Source organism: Lactuca virosa, chromosome 2 (assembly GCF_052849685.1).
Source record: "Lactuca virosa cultivar CGN04683 chromosome 2, Lactuca_virosa_CGN04683_v6, whole genome shotgun sequence".
Taxonomy (NCBI): domain Eukaryota; kingdom Viridiplantae; phylum Streptophyta; class Magnoliopsida; order Asterales; family Asteraceae; genus Lactuca; species Lactuca virosa.
In genome coordinates, this window is record NC_136427.1 from 277,808,108 (window position 1) to 277,825,904 (window position 17,797).

Here is a 17,797-nt window from a genome sequence, read left to right on the forward strand (position 1 = left end):
GACTAAAAACTTAAAATGTATCCATACTTTGTCTAACTTGAATCCAACACTTCCAAATCAGGTGTTAATGACTTATAATAATTTTAAAGGATCTAAAGCTTAATGTATACATAAGATGACATTCTACTAAACATCGTTAACTTGACTAATCCATTAATTAAAAAGAACATAAACTACAACTTAAATTTGAACATCAAACACAATAAATGATCACTATATATGCTTTCCTTAAATGATTTTTACATATATATCTAATTATATAAAAACCATAGGAGATCACTAATTTCATCAATTTCTAATTTGGATGGGTCAAATGGTGATCCATCATTTTTAGTTTAAAACACCATTTGAAGTTTCACAACTTCAAATTTGACAGTAAATGTGGGTTTCTTCAATAAATTTGAATTTGGAACACTAGAATCCAATCCAAACACGTTAAATCTCAAACCCACTAATTATTTTGATATTAATAGATCTACAAGGCTGATCAACCATTTTTAGAAGTTAAAAGCCAAACAAAACATCAAAATCAAAAGAAAGGTTAACTCACGTGTTCATCTCCAATGAAATGGTGCTATAACCTGATTTGATTATCTAATTCTTCTATAAATCGATTTTTTCCTTTAAAAATATGAAAATTTTCCCTGCATATCTCTCCTAAAGTCATTCAAATGAGATGCAACAACAAATATGACTTATGTCTCCTGAGGTTTCATCACTTAACAAGACTAAGTACCTCAACTTATTATTTTTACTAAACACAATATAGCTGAAGTTTTCTTAACATTCTACGTAACTTCTACATTGACCCCAAACATTAAATTTTGTTAGTGTTACTTAAATTTTAAAAATTGAAAAGTTAACCTATAGCTTCAAAATCTTAAACCTCAATTCAAACATTTCAAATAAATACATTTAATTTAATTAATCATAATTATTTAATGTGAATTAAAGATTAATTTATTTGATTAAATTTACACTTAAATATAAAAACTTAGGCCTCAAAATGCGGATTTTACATAACATAACCCCACATAAAAGTATCGTGCCCAACATTCCTCATAACATAACTCAAATAGCCATAGTTTTTACCATCTATCATATCTTTAATCAAATAACGGGAATCATCGTTCTGTCCAACTTTGTCGACAATAAGAAAACGAAAAACATTGTAAAATACAAAGATAACAACAATTAACAATTCTTATGCTGAAAGTAGAAATAACACCCAAAAAACTAGATCCACAAAACCAGTTGATAAGATGACAAACTACACAAACTCATGTACACTGAAAGTAAGAAAAAATTATCTAGTTAAGGAAAAAGTTGAGTACTATACTTTTTTTTTAATTAGAGCATCCACAAGGCAAATTTTTTTGGAATTGAATAAAATGTGATTGAGATTATATATGAGTTGAATGGATAGTGGGTTATGACATGAAGTGAAGTTGAATGGTTGAGTTGAATAATCTATCAATAGTTCAATAGGGATAATAAAATGATGATTAGAATTGAAAATATGTTATGAATGGTAAAAATAAAATTGTATAAATACGTATTTCATGAATGATTTGTCAATGATGTGCCATAAGTTATTATATTTGAAAAGTCTCATAAACTACCTGTCACAAAAGGCTTATAGTATAAAACGAGTTGGAAATGTGTCAACCGGTTGAAAAGGTGCCTGATTAACCAATAGGTTGAAAGTTTAAATTTCATTTGTGACAAAATGTATAGTATAGAATTAGATTAAGGGCATGTGTGTTAACTGTTGAAAAGTTTAAAAATAAAAATAAATAAATAGGTAACAAGTGAAATGTAATTTATTATTGAGTAAATTATATGAATAGTCCCGCATGCATGTGCCAAAATACATGTTCAGTTCTTATATTCAAAAATTTACTCGGACTGTCCCTCATTAGTTTAAAACTTACACACTTCATCTCTTTGGACATAAAAAGACCATTTTGTCCTTATTTATTTCTTTTTTGATTTCTTTTCTATTATTTTTTCATTTCTTAATTATTTTTTGATTTGTTTGTTATAAAAAATAATTATTGTTGACTTTTAAAAAAGAAATGGGCCCTAAACACTCCCTGAAAACTAGGTCGCTGAAAAATGTAGGTTAACAATCAATATATCATGTCCGACCACCAGCTACCTCCGACCACCAGCAACCACCATGCTTACCTCCGACAACTGTAAAACCCCAAATCGCTATGTATCAATCGGATTCACTATGATGGTGCGGAATCCCAATCTAGTGAATGATGCAAGATGTAATATGGAATAAGAACAAGATGATTAATCTTCAGTGCACACTATTATTGATGAATAGTCGGGTACATGAGATTCACGATTACACTTTGTTTTCTCTCTGTTTCTCTTTTGAACGTGTTCTTGGCTTGTGGAGCACCCCAAAAACATCTCTCACGGACATTACAAGGCTTAAATAACACTATATATACCTAGACCTAATAACCAAGGCCCAACCCAAAGCCCAAACAAAACAACATTAAGCCCAACCGAAATCACATGTGATTTCGGTCCAAACAACACCAAAACATGGTGTTTTTGGTCCTAGACCGAGAACTCTAATAGCTCATGAAAAGCAAAGTATAAACCACAATTTAAGCCCAACCCAAAGCCCAAACAAAACAACATTAAGCCCAACCGAAATCACATGTGATTTCGGTCCAAACAACACCAAAACATGGTGTTTTTGGTCCTAGACCGAGAACTCTAATAGCTCATGAAAAGCAAAGTATAAACCACAATTTATGACCTAAAAATCTCCCCCTTGGTTTATAGCTTTCTTTTCACTTAGTATAAACCATAATTTAGTCCTAATAATCTCCCCCTTGGTTTATAGCTTTTTTTTCTTTTCAATCTTTTCTTCGTTCTTGACTTCAGCTTTTATCTTCGATTTCTTCACAAATTCAAGATGAACATATGAATTTCTACATGGATGACTTTATCTTGAACAGTTGGACTTCCTTCGAAGATTTGACCTTGAACGCACATTGGGTGTAGAGGCTTCTTGTAAAGGTTCTTGAAAATCAGCACTTTCAGCTTTGAAACACTTTAGAGATAATAACATAGAGACCAATTCTTATGGATCACTTCAGCAAGTTCATAGATAGCAGCAAATTGATTGAGGAGGCTTCAATGCAATCTGTCACATAACTTCAAGTACAACTTCACCTTGCTTCTGGGGTTGAAAGATTGTGTGTTGAAAAATAATCTTCACTTCTTATTCCTTTGAATGCGAATTCTTTAATGATCACCGTTGCGCCTTGAAAAGTAACCATGACTAAAAAAAATTATTGTGGATCACAGAGTCATAAAAACCCTTCTCACCACAGTTGTTCAAGGACCCAACCTTGGCTTAGATGGAGACTACTCGTAGTATTTGTGTGAACACGGAGGAACGCACTGCGATTTGTTGAGTATCGGAGAACTACTCATGGCCTTTTTGATGTTAGCCCCTGCATATCCTAGATCAAAGATCTCAATACATTTTTTCAAGTTAAACAAGTTAACTTGGCCCTTGGCGAGACGTTCAATGATAACCGTGCCTTGCGAGGTGCATCGCCCTGGTGCCATGACATTTGTACAGTTTTATACTTTTAATTCCTTAAATACGACAATTCTTAGAAAGAAACTGCCTAACTGATAATTTGTACAATCTCAATCCTTCAATTCCTTGTGAAAATAGAGTGAAGTGTAATGAACATCAACTCCTTCCAAGTTTCTTCTCATTGCTCAGAAAATTCCGATACAGTCTCCTTGAGTCTCTTCTTCTTTTTGAATTCGCTTTTTAAGACAAACGAAACTTTGAGATAAAAAAATAAAAGTAAAAATAAACTTAGCACACAATAGAAATAACTAAGAAATAAAAATAAAATTAAAAATACACTCAAAATAAAATATTTTTGGATTTTTGATTTTTTCAAAAGAAATAAAAACAGAAATAAACATATTTTTGGATTTTTTTAAATTTTATGATTTTTGTTTGATTTTTTTAATTCCCCCCCCCCCTAAATTTATGCATAGAGGAAAAATATGAACAAATTTAACAAAAACAAAAATAATAACTAAATTTAAAACTTTTTAGGATCAAAGTTGTCAAGCAATTCAATATCGTTTATCAGCACACACCTGCATGTTTAGCTCTGGTCAATCACCAATATTGTGGTCCACTTAAACATAAAGGATGTTGACAAGTTGGACAGATTATAAATGACAAGACATTGTGATTATATTCCTAAATAATATTCCTAAATAGACCATTTTGCTGACAACGACTAAGGATATTGTTGTCCACTTAAATTCAACAGCGATATCTACAGTCAGCCTTTAGTTAATTCAATTTTAAGTGCACTAGAACGTGTTCCCCATTTCACGACATACTCTAGCAATCAAGGAATTGCAAAGAGATCTTTACTTTAGGTGAGTGCCCAATTATTTAAGAGAGAAGATGGATATAGAGATGCATATGTTGTATCCCAGGTCGGATGTCTTCCAATCATGCAGAGGGACAACATATGACTAACATAGATAGAAATAGAAAGATGCATATGTTGTGTCCCAGGTCGGATCTTCTGATCGCGCAAAGGGGACAACATATGACTGACATAGATAGATAAAGAGAAGCATATATAGAGATGCATAGAAATAGAGATGCATATGTTGCGTCCCAGGTTGGATCTTCCAATCATGCAAAGGGGGCAACATATGACTGACATAGAGGATAAGAAAGAAAAACAATTTCACCCCGACCTACTTTATCAGAACCCCCCAGTCACCCTATCAGCACCAGAATTAAGGACATAAGTCCGTACGTCGAAGAAATGTTGAGCCACAGTTCTAGATGATAAGTAACTTTAATGTATCTCGTAGGCTCCCTTGTTTATCTCACTGCTCAATCTATCCGAGTGTCGTATTGTCAATCCAAATGAAACTATCTAAGTCCAGATGAGTTAACACTGTCAAGTCCTTTTATTGTCAACAATGTCTAGTCCTTTCATTTGAATCCTTTGTGCCTACCATCACATTGAACACAGAGTCTAAACAATTTAGATTCAATGCATTACACATATTTTAGATTGCCCTTTAACACAAAACTTCATATCACTTCCCACGAATACTTACGAAAGAAAACATAATTTTTGTTTTTTTAATGAATTTTTTTTATTTTTGATTTCTCCCCCTTATTTTGTGCACGGGGAAGAAAGAAAATAAAATAAATGCGCAAATTAAAAAAATTGTCTTCAAAACGAATCATTTTAAGAAAAACTTAGAAGTATCGAGAAGAAAACTCAAACTGTAATTCAACAATTGAAGTTGCATCCAGATGATCTGAGAACAGGACGCGGATGCAGCAACATGTTCAACCTCAGCTGTGTTTCAATTCCGGAACGAAGTTAAGATATTCAATATTCATCATGCCATTAAATGAGATCCCCATTTGTGGTCCTTTCTTTCTTCCTTCCCGCAAAGGACACATACCCTCAACTAAAGTTCTGAATGTTGTACAGATGAGAGATGTCTCATATCATGTGCCTGGAACAACCACTATCAACAAACCGAAGTCTGATGATATTCCTCCATAGCTGTTCCAACACATAGTGCAGGATTAGTTGGTCTTTGGAACCCAGTCCATTTTGAAGTTGGGTGACCATCACTATCTACACACGATACTCTTTCCCATGACATATCCTGTTTATCATACACAGAAGATGAAGAAATGTTAGAATCATTTGTTGATTTAGGAGTGTGAACTTTTGGTACCCATATATAGTCTGGTTTAACCCATTTCTTGTTTGGTCGGATGGATGCCTTATCACTTCCATTAGAACTTGAAACCGATCGATGAGATGATGTCGATCTAACTGATCTTAGTTTGACTGAACCATCTCTTGAATTTGGCATCTTGTCCTTGGGAATTTGATTCTTGCCCTTCTTAGCATTCCAGTCACCATTGTGTGAACGTGACCTCGAAGGGTTTCTTTTGGAGGATCTCCCTCTAGGCACGTTCTGCCAACCTTGTGCATAGTAGGGAACATATGCACAATTTGGACAATTTCTGGCAATGTGTCCAGGTGTTCCACTGTGGAAACATGTATGTTTCTTCACGTAGAAGTTGTTTCTGCCTGTCCCTGGTAGCGTGCCCATGCCTTGTCTCTGATTGTTTCCACAAGCACACTTACATCAAGCAGTCTGTTTCACTTGTTTTGGTGGTCTGTATTCACCAACAACAGGTTTATTAGAAGTAACAGAATTAGAAGCAACAGATTCAGAGTTCAAAGAGACATTGGTTTGACAATCAACAGAATTAACAGAACTAGAATTATTTCTGTTCTCCTTGTTCTCATCTTCCCGTACTTTACCTGCACATGAAATAGAAGCATTAGTATCGTTCACCTCAATACTCTCAGTTGGGCCGGATTGTTCAGTCTTAACTGAAGCTGGTACAGGGGGCTGGACAAACTGAGTAGGTATATCTACCTCATTGGTTTCAATGGGCGGGGTATAGTTATCATTGAAGGGATGTGGAACACTATGATACCCTAGACCCTTATTCTGATTATCTTTAAATTTTAATTGTTTTTCTATGATGGACTCAACTTTCTTACTTGACACATCAAACTTTTTAAAATTAAAGTCTGCATTTTTAAACTTAATTTTCAATTTGTTTAGCTCGGCAGTTAGACTGGCAATCTTTTCTTGAGCATAATCATAGTGTTCGCATTTTATGCTGTATTCTTCCTTAATTCTTTTTAAATCTTTTGTTTGGGCCTCTTATTTTTCTTTTAATGGTTTTTGGGCCTTTCTGAGAGTGTATCCTTCATATTTAAGGTCCTTAATTTCCCTAATTAATAATTCATGTTGATCGCGATAATGTTTAATTTTAGCTTCACAGGACTGAGAGCATGAAGCTTCATTAACCTTGGTGATTGAAGAACTCATTATTCACCAAAAAGAATAATTTACCAAAAAATAGAACTGATTGTGAAGCCAAGAAAAATGCCCTATGACTTGAAACCTCGAAGGTCGAACTTGAAAGTCAACCTTAAAAGTCAAACTTGAGGGTAAAACTTGAAAGTCAAACTTGTAAGACAAACTTGAAAGTCAAACTTGAAAGTCAAACTTGAAAGTCAAACTTGAAAGTCAAAGTTTTTTTTTTGTCCCAAAAAAAATTAACCTTGACCGAGAACAAAAGTTGCTAGACCGAAAACGAGGGTATTGGACCGAAAACGTGGCTTTTTGACCGAATACGAAGCTTTAGGAATCGAAAACGAGGTTATTGGATCGAAAACGAAGCTTTTGGGCCGAAAACTAGGTTTTTGGACCGAAAATGCGAAGCCTCTTGACCCTAACCGAGAAGAATCGCACCGAAATCTCGGATAAGAAACGCGAGGCCGAGAACAGCGAGATCGAGAATCTACGAGACCGAGAACCTGCACACCGAGAACCTTCGCACCGTAATCCGAGAACACGCGTTGGCCGCCGAGATCTGCTGAAACCCTAACCGAATACGAGGCCGCCGCTGAGAAGTCCGAGGGTTTGACCGAAGACCGAGGAGTGCCGCCGGGATCTCGCAAAATTTGACCAAAAATACCCAAAACTTGCCAAAAAACACAAATTTTTAGATTTTTTTAAGCCAAACTCGATCAAAACTCCAAAATAATGAAGAACACGAAGAACAAACAGCCAAAATTTCGTAAAAAATAAATCAAAAACACCCGAAAATCCAAGAAAAACTTCAAGAAACTCTTAATATTTTGCAATGACCTGATTGATACTAATCCTTAGCTCTGATACTAATTGTAAAACCCCAAATCGCTATGTATCAATCGGATTCACTATGATGGTGCGAAATCCCAATCTAGTGAATGATGCAAGATGTAATATGGAATAAGAACAAGATGATTAATCTTCAATGCACACTATTATTGATGAATAGTCGGGTACATGAGATTCACGATTACACTTTGTTTTCTCTTTGTTTCTCTCTTGAACGTGTTCTTGGCTTGTGAAGCACCCCAAAAACGTCTCTCACTGACATTACAAGGCTTAAATAACACTATATATACCTAGACCTAATAACCAAGTCCCAGCCCAAAACCCAAACAAACAACATTAAGCTCAACCAAAATCACATGTGATTTCGGTCCAAACAACACCAAAACATGGTGTTTTCGGTCCTAGACCGAGAACTCTAATAGCTCATGAAAAGCAAAGTATAAACCACAATTTATGACCTAACAACAACTACCATGCTCTACTTCCAACGACCGCTGTAATCAACACCAAACCAAACCAAATCAATTCTCAAAACCATAAATTTGAAACCTGAAAAACCAAAAATCTCAAAATAGAACCACAAATCTTAAATCACAAACATTAAAATCAAACCACATCAAATCGGAAAACCTGGCGCTCAAATATGAAAACTCACTTGCATAAATCAAGTGACAATTATGTATAAATTGAGCAGATCTGTGAGTGAGGGTGTGGGAGAGTGGGCTAGAGACGGTTATTGATGAAAATAGAAGGTTCATCAGAAGGAATAGCTATCGGCAATGGGTTTAAACGTGGTGATGGAGAAATTCAGTGGTAATGGCAACATTCATTTGTGATGAGTGAGTCGGTGGCTTGTGGTGGTGGATTGGACGGTGGTGGCTTGGAAAACCTAGCCCTCGCCTGAAACCTATAGACGAAGTCAGTGGCTTGCGAGGAAGATGGTGGCGGTTTATAGGCGACAATGGTAGATTGGAGGCGATGACGACGATTGACTTCAAGGGGGAGGCAAGGTTCTCAGATAAAGGTGGAGAAACATGAAGGGATGAGTTATGGTACTTCTAGAGTTCCTCATTCTCTTAATCTATTTCCTGATCATTGTTAACCCACCACTGATCACCTCCCAGAAAACCCAGCCAAAACCACAACCACCGGAGGGTGGAGACGATGATGGTGAGCGGTGACTGGCGGACGAGTTAATGATATCCTTTTTCCATCTTATCGAGTCTGTATGTGTGTGTGCTTATGTGTTCCTCTCCCCGATCATTAATAGTGAAGAAGTGGTTGATGGGTTGGGGAAAATGAAGGACAGGGAGCTTTATTATTATTTTTTAATTGAAAATCATAATAAAAAATCAAATTTAATTGAAAAATAAAAACATAAGGGTATTATGATAATTTCAAATCTGGCACGGACTAAGTTCGCAACAAAATCATGTTTTAGGGATGAAACGTATAAAATTAAATCAAACGAAGAATGGGTTGCGTGGGGCGATTGAGGACGTTGGGGTTTGTCGTGACCCTTTCTTTGGTGACATACAATGGTGACTTGCTTCCTTACTTATTCGGTTTGGTGGTTTGAGTTTTTACTCGGTAGTATAGGCTACCTAATACACTTTTGTTGCCTCAAGGGCCCAATGTTGGGTATTGCAAGACCAGATCTTACGGGATAGCGGCATTCATGGCATGGATTCTGATTATGTTTGTGCCTTAGCTTCTCTTCATAACAAGCTTCCGGACATTGACCTTAGCAATTTTACTACTAATGACACCGCCCCCCTAAATCCCAAAATACACTGGTGAGCGCCTTTTTTAGTAAAATTTCCCAAGATATGGAAGTGCATTTCAACATGACGACTCGGCAGATTGCAGTTTTCCAGTGTTTACGCGCACCACATGCTCAAGATTTTCTTCTAGCTATCCCTATAGATGGGCTTGTGTAACATCCAAAAAGTTTAAGCCAAATTTAAACTTTTTCAACCATGAAACCAAATAGTGTTTTACAAAATGTTTTCAAAATATTATTCATCAGAGTGTCCCAGAAATATAATCATATGGATGAGGAGCGGTACGGTCAAGCCTTCGCCTTGCCATGATCTCCGGAAGTACCTGAAACAATAAACTGAAACTGTAAACCCGAGGGCTTAGTGAGCTACCCCTAAAATACCAATACCACACCGATAATACCATATCAATAATAGATAATCAACAACATGCATACTGGGCCTTCGGCCTGACTGGACCGCCCTGCAGGGCCTACAGTCTATCTGGATCTATCCCGAGCCTTCGGTATGACTGGACCGCCATACGGGCCTACAGTCTATCCGGACCGCTCGTAGGGTATGTTGGCCTTCAGCACAAAGCAGGACCGCCTCAACCCAAACATCAAGCAAATAACCATGTGCACATGACTAACATATAGTAGCATATACATATATCAGATATAACTATCTCACATATCATCGATCATAGCAATCTCTCGTAACCAGAACACTGACCTAACCAGGTCACTAACATACCAACCTTAATGGATCATAAGAGCATAACAACATACTGTCTATCCTGATACCGATCTAACAGATCATAACCACATGTAGCATACTATAACCAAGATAACAACTAAAAGGACCGACCTTGGTGCCTTAGACCCTATTGATATAGTGAGGATAACTCACCTTGCTAGTAGCTCGGAATGATACTGTCCATACCTCCCGATATAGCTCCAACCACCTCGCCTGTACCCATAAGTGGTCCACTCAATAATCACTCAAATTACCAAAATGCCCTTGGGAGGTACAAGACATCCCACAGTCAAGTCAAGTCACTGGTCAATGGTCAACAGTCCATGTTGACCTGTTTGCTGAATATAACTTTCTCTTCCTCGAGTCCCTCCTGATTCTGGAATTCCTCGACTCGACTCGCCGAGTCGATACGCGACCCAGTGCTTGGAAGTCCAAACAGACTCGCCGGGTCATCTCCCAGACCTCGCCGAGTCCATGCGGGACCAATTTGGACAAAACCCTACCCGACTCGCCGAGTCATCTCCCAGACTCGCCGAGTCCATACGCATACTCTCATGATCAAGCGATTCTGAACTACCCCTTTGTTCCAATCAGTAGATCTAGGTCCCTAGACTGCATTAGCAACGTAAAGTTGCTACCTTTACGTATTTGCATGACTCAAATTCCACATCTAAGCTTGAAATGGGACTTTACTCATAAACAAGGGTTCCTTCATGACCCTATTAAGAACCTTATGAACTGAGGGCTCAAAAGATGTTCAGATCTGAAGTTTCAACTTCAGATCTAGCTCCCATACCATAATCCCTTCATGAATAGCTAAAGAAAGCCCTAATCTTCACATATGAAAGATTCTAAAAGAAAAGAGGTCAAGGTAACAGCTTGTTATCTCCAAAACGTGCCCAAGATGAAGTAGACTCTGGATCCACACGAAATCCTTGATGCTAGCCTCTTGATCTACAAGTTTCCTTCACAAAAATCACTTCCCAAAGCTCCAAAACACTCTCCAAGCTCACACTCACGGAAATTAGGGTTTCTGGCTCTCAAGGGGTGATAGAGGACAGTGGGAGGCGCTAATGGTCCAATATATATGGTGCAAAAACCCTGAAATTTAGGGTTTCCACTGCCAGCTCCTACTCGGCGAGTCCCCCATGCCGACTCGCCGAGTCACTCATTAAATGACGTGTCCTAACCCGCTTCTACTCGACGAGTCACAGCGTCAACTCGTCGAGTAGACCTTAAAACATGAAATCTAAATGGAATAATAATGATACCTGACGGTTGGGATGCTACAATTCTCCCCTACTTAACTTAGACTTCGTCCTCGAAGTCTGCTGTAGCGAATAACTCCGGGTAATGCTCCCGCATCTCAGCCTCCGACTCCCATGTCCACTCGGATCCCCTCCGATGCTCCCATTGTATCTTCACCAACGGAACCTCCTTGTTGCGCAAGACTTTCACTTTCCTTTCCAAAACGGCAACGGGCCTCTCAATATAATTCAGGCGCTCATCAACCTGAATGTCATCCAGTGGTACCACTGCCTCCGGGTCCATAATGCACTTTCGCAATTGCGAAACGTGAAAGGTGTTGTGAATCCGGCTGAGCTCATCCGGTAGTTCTAGCCTGTACGCCACTTTACCAATCCTGGCGATGACCCTGAACGGCCCAATATAGCGGGGACTCAACTTTCCCCTTTTTCTGAAGCGAATCACGCCTTTCCAGGGTGAGACCTTCCAGAGTACCATATCATCAACCTGAATCTCCAAATCCGATCGGCGTCTATCAGCGTAACTCTTTTGTCGACTCTGGGCGGTCTGTAGCCGCTGTCTGATCTGCTGGATCTTTTTAGTAGTCTGCAAAACTACCTCCGTCCGACCCAACACTCTGTGTCCAACCTCACCCCAACAGATCGGGGTTCTACATTTACGGCCATACAACAGCTCAAAAGGCGGGGCGCCAATACTGGAATGATAGCTGTTGTTGTAAGCAAACTCTGCAAGAGGTAGATGGGAATCCCAACTCCCTCCGAAGTCAATAGCACACGCCCTCAACATATCCTCGAGGGTCTGAATGGTCCGCTCACTCTGCCCGTCGGTCTGACGATGAAACGCTGTACTAAAGTGCAGGCGCATACCCAGTTCCTCATGGAACTTCTGCCAGAAACGGGAGGTAAACCTGACATCCCGGTCGGAAACGATGGAGACCGGAACCCCATGGCGAGAGACAATCTCGCGGACGTACATGTCGGCCAATTTCTCGGCCGACGAACTCTCCCGAATAGCCAAGAAATAGGCACTCTTGGTCAACCGATCCACGATGAACCATATAGCATCGAACCCCTTCGCCGTCCTAGGCAGCTTCGTAATGAAGTCCATCGTGATCTGCTCCCATTTCCACATGGGAATTTCTAGAGGCTGCAGCTTACCATGCGGCCTCTGATGCTCGACCTTGACCATCCTATAGGTCAAGCACCTCTCGACATACCAAGCAATTTCTCGCTTCATACATGGCCACCAGTAACTCAAACTCAGATCGCAGTACATCTTGGTGGCCCCCGGGTGTATAGAAAAATGAGACTTATGAGCCTCCTACATCACTGTCTGCCTGACCCCACCAGACATCGGAACCCAAACCCGACCGTATCGGGTCAATAATCCACGACTATCCTGAACAAACCGGGCGCTCTCGCCCTTGACCTTTTCCAACTTCCAGTTCTCTGGCCGCATGCCCTCGACCTAGGCATCTCTAATCAAGCTCACAAGCGGGGAATCCACCGCTATCCTCATGCACCTTGCTGGGGCAGAAGACCCAGCTGACTTGCGGCTCAAAGCGTCCGCAACCACATTCGCTTTACCGGCTGAAAGTCTGAGATACAAACGACCGACTCGCCCCCGAGTCGAATAAAACCAATGCAGGCAAAAAGTTTACTAAAAACGTACCAAAACATAGGTACAACAGATAAGCATAACACGTATATGATAACTGAAATAGAGAATAGAAACATACCAGCAACCACATCCGGTGCTGCACTGGCCTCCTCGGCCGTGAGCTGGAAGGCACGCCCCTGAGCCTTCGGAGGCTCCGTCTTGACTGGCCTCCCATCTTCAATCCTCAACATAGCTGGTGCGGGAACCTGCACCGGCTTGGCGGCGAGCTGCGGACAGTTGGTCTTCACATGACCAACCTGATGACAGTGATAACATATCCTCATATCTGCCGGAGGGGCGGACTGGCGACAGTCCCTGGCATTGTGCCCCTCCTTGCCACATTTATGGCAACCACCACTTGCTCGACAAACTCCAGAATGACCCCTGCCACACTTTCCACAAGTGCGGCTCTGCTGACCTCCGGTCCTAGTATCAGCGGTCTTAGACCGCTTAGGTGCCGGCTGAGACTGTGTCGGAACCTGACGTTGCTCCTTCAACTGCAGCTCTATCTCCAACTCACGTCGCCTCGCGGCTTCCTGAAGATCCAGAAGAGTATCACAACGTTGCGTAGCAACAAACTGACGGATATTGGTCTTGAGCATACTCAGATAACGGGTCATCTGAGACTGCTCGGAAGCAAACTCCGGGCAAAACATAGCCCTCTCCGTGAACATGCGGGCGATCTCCATCGCCGACTCTCCATCCTGCCTCAATGTCAAAAACTCCTGAGCAAGCCGCTCCCACTCCACGCGGGGAACGTTGTGAGTGCAGAACATATCCCTGAACTGCTCCCAAGTAATAGCAACTCTCTGATCATCGGTGTACGACCCAGTCGTCAGTCTCCGCCAATCGTTGGCCCCAAGCCTCAGCAGGTTCAGCGCACACCTGACCTTCTGGTCAGTAGGACACGAGCACGTGAAGAAACAACCCTCCACGTCAGATAACCACCTCATAGCCCTGATCGCATCCAGTGTACCATTAAACGTCGGGGGCTTCGTGTTATCGAAGTCCCGGTACTGGAAAGCCCGGCTGGCTCCTCCTCTACCCCCTGCCGCTGTTACAGCTGACGTGGCTGCAGCGGCAGTCGTCTCTGCTAAGGCTGCATAACGCTCATCAAAGTACTCGACCATAGCGGTCTTGATCGACCCAAACATCTCTGGTAGTTGCGCTCGAAACGCAACAGCAATCTCATCATGCAGGATCTCCCGAATCCTGGCATACAACTGCTCTGTGCCTATTTGCACCACGAGTTCAGGTGCTATAGGCTCATCCGGGCCTCCGCCCCCTGATCCTGATCCTAATCCTGATCCGGTCGTAAAGCGTCTCGTCATCACCATACTGAAAATATGCCCAAGACGTCAGATAAACAACATAATATCGGGAGACCAATTCCCACAAACACTAGGGGTTGTGACTTCCTTGCTACGCGTATGTGTCCTGTGCTTTCAGTAGTACGAGCCCATACTACCTTCCACACCTACCCATATTTGTCTCAAGTATCACCACAACGCCCTAACAATAGACATCAACATAGCAAGTGCTCAACCCTCACTCCTAGAGGAATGTGAAACTATCTCACAACTGGCCTCACGGCTTCTCCCGACCCATCCATCCATGAAACTTCCACCAACCCTGTAACATTAGTGTATGCTAGCCACACATAACGCTGGACCCGATAGACTTTCGAATATCCAACTCTACCCTAAGGTCGAATCAAACATTCTCAGGCTATAAGATCTTGATTATGCACAGTCGGGATGCATACACTAAACAACTACAGTAATGATGTCAATTCCATATAAAAGAAACCCTAGGCTAGTAGGCATCATATAATCAGGCAAGTCTATCATGCAATTCCTGAAGATCCCTAGCCTAGCACTAGCATGCTGTTCTAATAATATCAAATAACTGTATGGTATTTTGGGGTCTACTTACTGCCTCCGGCTGATCGTACACTCTGCATCCTCCATCCCTTATTTTGAAAACCACTTTAGAATTTATTCTAAAAATTTCCTTGATTTCAGACTGGATTCACACGAGTGTTCCTCCAATTCACTCAAACCAAGGCTCTAATACCAACTTGTAACATCCAAAAATTTTAAGCCAAATTTAAACTTTTTCAACCATGAAACCAAATAGTGTTTTACAAAATGTTTTCAAAATATTATTCATCAGAGTGTCCCAGAAATATAATCATATGGATGAGGAGCGGTACGGTCAAGCCTTCGCCTTGCCATGATCTCCGGAAGTACCTGAAACAATAAACTGAAACTGTAAGCCCGAGGGCTTAGTGAGCTACCCCCAAAATACCAATACCCTACCGATAATACCATATCAATAACAGATAATCAACAACATGCATACTGGGCCTTCGGCCTGACTGGACCGCCCTGCAGGGCCTACAGTCTATCTGGATCTATCCCGAGCCTTCGGTATGACTGGACCGCCATACGGGCCTACAGTCTATCCGGACCGCTCGTAGGGTATGTTGGCCTTCAGCACAAAGCATGACCGCCTCAACCCAAACATCAAGCAAATAACCATGTGCACATGACTAACATATAGTAGCATATACAGATATCAGATATAACTATCTCACAGATCATCGATCATAGCAATCTCTCGTAACCAGAAAACTGACCTAACCAGGTCACTAACATACCAACCCTAATGGATCATAAGAGCATAACAACATACTGTCTATCCTGATACCGATCTAACAGATCATAACCACATGTAGCATACTATAACCAAGATAACAACTAGAAGGGCCGACCTTGGTGCCTTAGACCCTATTGATATAGTGAGGATAACTCACCTTGCTAGTAGCTCGGAATGATACTGTCCACACCTCCCGATATAGCTCCAACCACCTCGCCTGTACCCATAAGTGGTCCACTCAATAATCACTCAAATTACCAAAATGCCCTTGGGAGGTACAAGACATCCCACAGTCAAGTCAAGTCATTGGTCAATGGTCAACAGTCCATGTTGACCTGTTTGCTGAATATAACTTTCTCTGCCTCGAGTCCCTCCTGATTCCGGAATTCCTCGACTCGACTCGCCGAGTCTCTAGCAGACTCGCCGAGTCGATACGCGACCCAGTGCTTGGAAGTCCAAACTGACTCGCCGGGTCATCTCCCAGACCTCGCCGAGTCTATGCGGGACCAATTTGGACAAAACCCTACCCGACTCGCCGAGTCATCTCCCAGACTCGCCGAGTCCATACGCATACTCTCATGATCAAGCGATTCTGAACTACCCCTTTGTTCCAATCAGTAGATCTAGGTCCCTAGACTGCATTAGCAACGTAAAGTTGCTACCTTTACGTATTTGCATGACTCAAATTCCATATCTAAGCTTGAAATGGGACTTTACTCATAAACAAGGGTTCCTTCATGACCCTATTAAGAACTTTATGAACTTAGGGCTCAAAAGTGGTTCAGATCTGAAGTTTCAACTTCAGATCTAGCTCCCATACCATAATCCCTTCATGAATAACTAAAGAAAGCCCTAATATTCACATATGAAAGATTCTAGAAGAAAAGAGGTCAAGGTAACAGCTTGTTACCTCCAAAACGTGCCCAAGCTGAAGTAGACTCTGGATCCACACGAAATCCTTGATGCTAGCCTCTTGATCTACAAGTTTCCTTCACAAAAATCACTTCCCAAAGCTCCAAAACACTCTCCAAGCTCACACTCACGGAAATTAGGGTTTCTGGCTCTCAAGGGGTGATAGAGGACAGTGGGAGGCGCTAATGGTCCAATATATATGGTGCAAAAACCCTGAAATTTAGGGTTTCCACTGCCAGTTCCTACTCGTCGAGTCCCCCATGCCGACTCCCCGAGTCACTTATTAAATGGCGTATCCTAACCCGCTGCTACTCGACGAGTCACAGCGTCAACTCGTCGAGTAGACCTTAAAACATGAAATGTAAATGGAATAATAATTATACCTGACGGTTGGGATGCTACAATTCTCCCCCACTTAACTTAGACTTCGTCCTCGAAGTCTGCTGTAGCGAATAACTCCGGGTAATGCTCCCGCATCTCAGCCTCCGACTCCCATGTCCACTCGGATCTCCTCCGATGTTCCCATTGTATCTTCACCAACGGAACCTCCTTGTTGCGCAAGACTTTCACTTTCCTTTCCAAAACGGAAACCGACCTCTCAATATAATTCAGGCGCTCATCAACCTGAATGTCATCCAGTGGCACCACTGCCTCCGAGTCCATAATGCACTTTCGCAATTGCGAAACATGAAAGGCGTTGTGAATCCGGCTGAGCTCATCCGGTAGTTCTAGCCTGTACGCCACTTTACCAATCCTGGCGATGACCCTGAACGGCCCAATATAGCTGGGACTGATATCGCAATAATTATACATATATTTCGAGCGATATTTATGTATTTTTAGCTATATTTTGGTATGATTTAAGATAAAAGGTACTTATAAAGTTTGAAATTTCATTTTACAGCTAAAATTCATTTCTGAAGAAAAAGGAGAAGAAAATGTGCAAAAATCCGCAAAAAGAAGTGAAAGAA